General features: G+C 45.2%; 1 protein-coding gene across 3 annotated transcripts in view; it reads left to right on the top strand.

Moving 5' to 3' along the window:
• The first annotated feature begins 1,700 nt into the window (after positions 1–1,700).
• LAMB4 (laminin subunit beta 4) overlaps positions 1,701–6,000 on the top strand; it is a 112,018-nt gene continuing 107,718 nt past the window's right edge. The window contains exons 1-3 of one of the 3 annotated variants that reach the window (XM_040472947.1): positions 1,701–1,887; positions 3,242–3,348; positions 4,237–4,276. The gene's annotated coding sequence lies outside the window, so the exon portion shown is untranslated. Of the gene's footprint in view, positions 1,888–3,206; positions 3,349–4,236; positions 4,277–6,000 lie in introns of those variants that run through there. The other 2 variants (XM_040472946.1, XM_040472949.1) reach the window with 2 other exon arrangements.

Below are 6,000 nucleotides of genomic sequence, written 5' to 3'. Positions count from 1 at the left end.
CCTGCTGCTTTGTGGCAGTTGATGGTTTATAGCAAGACATGAGCCAAGTCAATTCAGCAGATCCTGACTACAAAAGCTTCCTCTGTGCTTAGTCCTGAAATGGAAAAAATGTGATTCTAGTCTTCTAGGATTTGCTTTCCAGGACGTCAGAAGTGAACAAATAATCTGGCCTCTAGGGAACATATTAAAAGCAAATGGAATCAATTTATTTATTTCTTTTAAGTTTATCTATTTATTTTGAGAGAGAGCAGGGGAAGAGCAGAGAGAGAGGGAGAGAGACAGAATCCCAAGCAGGTTTCATACTCTTTGTGCAGAGTATAGGGCTTGAACCCACGAACCCGTGAGATCATGACCTGAGCTGAAATCAAGAGTTGGACGTTCAACCAACTGAAGCGACCCTAACAACAATTTAAAATACAGCAATAAATACACAGGATTAAACAACAGATAAGAAACTTTGGTAAAACGCTTCTAAAAGTGCTTAAAGGTCTATAAAATTAATGTTTGAAGAATGTTCAATCTATTCCTTCACTAGTCAATATCGTATAAAGAAACAAATACCGGGGCGCCTGTGTGGCTCAGTTGATTGAGCGTCCAACTTCGGCTCAGCTCCTGATCTCAGGGTTTGTGGGTTTGAGCCCCGCATCGGGTTCTGTGCTGATGGCTCAGAGCCTGGAGCCTGCTTCGGATTCTGGGTCTGCCTCTCTCTCTGCCCCTCCCCCACTCATGCTCTGTCTCTCTCTCAAAGATAAATAAACATTTTTTAAAATTAAAAAAAAAAAAAACCATGTACAGCCTAGCTCTGGCGCAGGCGGTGTGGAAAGCGGCGTTGGGGCCAGGCTGTAAATCCATTTTGTTCCGCCACGCTAAGAAGCTCGGATCCTGTTAAGTGAAAGGGAGCCAGCGTACGTTTGTAAGCAAAGAAGCGACAAGTATAAATCTGTGTTCTCTGGTGACAGGGAGGAAGAAGCAAGGATAAAACTTAGGCCACAGAGACTGTCAGAAATGATGACAGCCCCAACGAAGCCTCTGATGGAAGGCTATAGAAGAAAAAATAAGCAGAGTAAAACAGCTGACTTATCGGCATTTGGAAACTGGGGGAGTTCCTTCACAAAATGATTTGCAGAGTCTCATCCCGGGAAGAGCGAAGTTAAGAGTCAAACCGAAAATGTAATGGTTTACAGTGTGTTTTATGTTGAGTCACTGAGGTAGACATAACTTTGTTTTTGTCATCCAGACCTGGCCACGAAATATTAAGTTAAATATGGTCTTCCTAAGCAAAAATGAAATAGTTCAGTCAGTAGTATTTAGCCTTCTTCCCCCCAGCACCCCCATCCCCCTGCACCGTACTTGAGAAGATCTTAGTAAAACCAGTGGAACATATGACCTGCTGAATGACAATCCAGGGGGGACTGAATGGTGGGAAACAGGGGCTGTTCCGAATAGACCAGAACAGGAAGGAAGCCCTGGGAGGACTGAGCTTTTAAGTCTTCCCATTGATGATGCTCTGAGATCCAGTCTGAGCCCCGCATGTGCCCTCTGAAAGGACATGACGGTGTCCCAGCCCAGCAAAACCGAGGCCTGAGGGAAGTTGATAATACTGCCCTGACCACCAGCCACGTCTATGCTGAGGGGAGAACCACGGGAACTTCCGGGGGAAGCAGCGGCAGACTTCCCTCTTTGTCACTGGACCCCATCAAGTAAGTGTAGGGAGGCCAGGCTCAGAGATTCTGATTTTCTGTCTCAGGGCAATGGGAGAGGGAGAGATTAAGCACAGCTGAGGCTTGGCTTGAAAAAAGAGACCCGAGAAAGATGCCGTTAACGGAGAAGTTACGAAAATGAGGAAGATAGAAAGGTTTGAATAACAGGAGACGTCAACCGTGAACGGTGAGCATCATGTTTGAGGTCCTGGTGAGTCACCCAGGGAGAGCGGTCAGCAGGTGGTTGGAAGCATGGAGCCAACGGTCAGGAAAAATGTGGGGTTGGAGATACAGAGCGAAGTGGTTTTAAGCCATTAAGCTATCGGAATGAGTTTGCCCGAGGAGTATACACAGAGATTGTGCAGGTGATAGAGCTCAGAGGAAACCCCTACATTTAAGGGGAAGATAGAAGAGAGGAATTTTTTTCTGTTTATCTCTTTGGTATATGAAGATGTAAACATTGTGTGCTTAATAAGTTATATATTCACATCCAATTAAATACCGGATTAATAAAAGCCCATCTCTCCCAACCTGGGAGGTACTTGGTAGCATTTCCAGAACTTCCAGATTAGAGCATGCGCTACCAAAGTATCTGGGGAAAGGTAACAGCGGAGAGATTTCCAAGGCTGAGTGCATCGTGAAAGACTGACCTTTTCCACCCTGACAGAGAACACACATTGTGTCTTGGGCAGCAATTACTGGCCCAGCCATGATCTATCCTCCTGGGTTTTTAAATCCATGGTTTTAAGAGCCATGGTTTCTCTTTGACGAATGTCAATAATATAAATCAGTGAAACACGCTAGTCAGTTTTGTCCACAGGTTGCATTTCTGGAGGAATAAGCTTACTACTTATATTGAGGGAGACAAAATATTCCACGGACTGTTGCTCGCTCTTTCTCTGTAAGTTTTATCAGACATGGATTCTCCTCTCCAGACCACCAGAGTCCTGGGGTCTGAAGGCAAAGTTGGATGTGCAGGCAACAGACTATACAAGTTAGTGAATAATAAAAACGTCTGCATTTATCAGCCACTCTCTTCCAGGTTGAGATCCGCTTTGTAAAGCATTATGATTGCAAGTAGTAAGTGAAACGAACGGGCTTGAATATGCCCACAGCTTTCATCTAAAGGAATTTAGAGCTGCTCTCACAGGCAAGCCATTGCTGGAGAGAGTGGGGGCACCTGCCTTTGATTGTCTGAGTGTTTCTCCTTAATTTCACACTGTGGGAGGCGCTGAGAGGAGCCTGGAACTTAGTTACAAATTTGGTAGAAATGTTGCAGTTTATTGCTGCTAACCCTGATCCACATAACTCCCGGGTCACTGTTTTCAAAATTCTGGCACATCAATGAAAGACATTTGCTATAAAAGCAAGCTCGTTCCCTCTGTACACAAGGGGTGTGTGTGTGTGTGTGTGTGTGTGTGTGTGTGTGTGTGTGTGTGCGCGCGCGCACGTGTAAGTCAAAACCTAAGGCAAGTAACTTCTTGACTCCCCTTTTATGGCAGGTTCTAGAATACCTCTCATCTTTTCCTCCCTCCCCACAGGTGCCTCAGGGGAGACGTTTTCTGCTTAAATTGACTCTCACTTTCAGGTGTGCCTTTACACGCCCCGTTTGTTGCCTGGGCCTCTCACCACAGCCTCACAAATCCCGGTAAGTCTCGCCTTCTGTCTCACTGACAACTTGGTGTTTTTTGGGTTTTTTGGATTAAGTGAAGGAATCAGCAAATTCAGAATTTGTTGGGTACGTGGGGAGCCAGCATAGAGCATATATCAGAGAGTGATTATCATTACTTTCACATGAACGATAAATAATCAGGTAACGTTTATACAGAAGACATGTATACACAGTACAATACCAATGGGAAAAAGTGGTGCTTCGTGCACAGTGCAGTCGGTGACTTGAGCTTTTCTGCTCCTTGGAGGAAGCTTCCATGGATGTAATGTTCAGCAGCACAATTTAAATTGTGTATCAGGCGAATACCTGTTTTATCACGGTGCTGTAACTTGTGACAATGGGGGGCAAGTTCCAATTCTATGGAGCCACCCATATCTTCAAAATATACTGTTAATACCTTAGGTGTGTATAAATCATAAGCTTTAAGGGAAAACCTGGGGTCTGCTGGCACGGAAAGGAAGAGCTTTCTCGCTTCGCGTTCTGAGTTCCTCACTGCGATGCAATTTAGGCAACACAGTTGAAATCTCTAATGATTCCTGATGTAATGTGGGGGAAAAGAAAGCACAAACTCGATGGATGAGGGAAAGTTACGTGTAAGATTTCCATGAGAACGGTCATGTGTAAATGTGTAAAATAACCCATTCGAAGTGTGCCAGAAAAATAATTAAGGACTGATATCAATATATAGATTATAATGTCCCCCAGTGTTGGAGATTACTGTACAATTTGCAGAAGGAAGGCTACAGGCAGGCTGTTTACCAGACACTGACTGCACGAGTGGGTCGAGCACCGTGTGGGGAAGCTTGACAGTAAATCTCTCTCCTGTCTTCATCTGTCTCCTCCACATTTTGACGACAAAAGCAGAAACTCTTTGACAAGGTGTCGGCTTGAGCACAGCCTGCAGGTGAGGACAGATGAGGTAATGTTCGTGGTCAGTAAATTAAAATCGATCAGCAGTGCTCGGAAATTACTTACTGTCAGTTTCACATCCTTGACTGTTGATTGCGATACTGGGTAAGGTTTAAGGCCACTATCCTGTAGCAACATCTACGAAACAATTACCAAAATGCAATCACTGCCTTTGTAAGTATATTTTCATGCTCCTTGTCCAAATGAGGGGTGATACTCTGCTTATTCATCCAGTTCCTTTTACAAATGCCACGTAAGCTCACCAATGGGTTTAGCAAGAAAATGTTTCCAGGTAGCCCCTGTGAAGCTTTGCAACATTCAGTCCTGGCACACCGGCCAGAAAAGCAGCACTAATTAGATGGCAAGCCTGGTGAAGGAGGGTGTAGGGAAGATGACCGCTGAACATAAACATGTGTTGTATGTGTAGACGTGGGTTTTACAGTGACTGGGCGATTTCAGAAAGCAGAATTTGTAAATGTCGCCAGACTGTATGCTCCAATACCCCTCAAGTTTGGGACTTAGATCATCTAAAATGGGAAGCAGAAAACTGGGAGCAAGACCAGAGCCGTGCAACTTATGGAAATGGAATGCGGGGTGACAAGGCCCCGGCTAAGGGCACTGTTGGTAATTCTTCCTTAAGGGGATGGGGCTGCTCTGTGCATTGTAGGAAACTCTTTAGAGCATCCCTGGTCTGCCCACTAGATGTCAGTAGACCCACCTCCTCTATGTGACAGCCACAACTGTCCCCAGACTTAGTGTTCTCTGTGGAGCAAAGGAACACGTTGAGAACCATTGCATGGATGACAAGTAGGAAAGCTGATACGGGCATTTCCAGTATAATTACAGGGATCAGCCATAATCCACCTTCACTGAGAAGGAAGGGGATTCTATTTCAGGAGGTAGAATTGAGTGAGGGGAGATAGAAGGAATTAACTGGTAACAGGATGCCAAGAACCCACTTGCAAAGTGACATAGGGAAGTAAGAAAATGAAGGATGATTTCAGTCACCCTTTACCACATTTTATTGGACACTTCAGGGCGAATAATTTTAGTAGCCTAAATTAACCAGAACTAATTCACCTCTTCATTGCCCGTGCCTCACGGATTTCAGAGATAGCTGGATCAAAGGATTTGAAACCCCAGTGTTGCCACCACTTGGGTGGAGGAAAGAAAGCTGGGGACTCCAGCTCATTTTCTACCCATCATGCCTCTGTGCCCTGTAGAATCCCATGTGTGAATGCTTCGGCCCCAGGCCAGCTCTTCTGACCTGAAAGCTGTAAAACCTTCACAGGATATGATTCAGGATTGTTTCCCTAAGGATCGTTCTAGATCAGTTCTAAATGGAGACAAGGACCGAGAATGGATGAGCTCCCTTAGAGTTTCTTCCAGTTGTAACATGAAAACAAACTTAGGAGTGCAGAGGAGTGATTACACCTATAGCCCTATTTGTCTCCCAGGTGCCTCCTATCACAATATTTAACTCTTCAGGTTTAAAGACACCCCTAGATTCACGCTGGGGCTCTGGAAAGCAAAGAAATGTGGAAATGGGGAAAAAGTCAGGAACTAGAAGCCACAGAATAAGGCTGTGGGGAAAGAAGCAGGAGAAAGATGAGCCCCGGCGAACACCCAGGATTGGGAATTGACATGAGGATTACGAAACCAAGGCCAAAGCAGCCCCAGCAGGGACGGGCCCCTCCAGGGCACAGTCAAGGCCTTCAG

Source organism: Herpailurus yagouaroundi, unplaced genomic scaffold, assembly GCF_014898765.1.
Source record: "Herpailurus yagouaroundi ecotype Mexico unplaced genomic scaffold, PumYag 100, whole genome shotgun sequence".
In the NCBI taxonomy this organism is placed as follows: Eukaryota; Metazoa; Chordata; class Mammalia; order Carnivora; family Felidae; genus Herpailurus; species Herpailurus yagouaroundi.
This window is presented reverse-complemented; position numbering and strand designations above follow the sequence as displayed.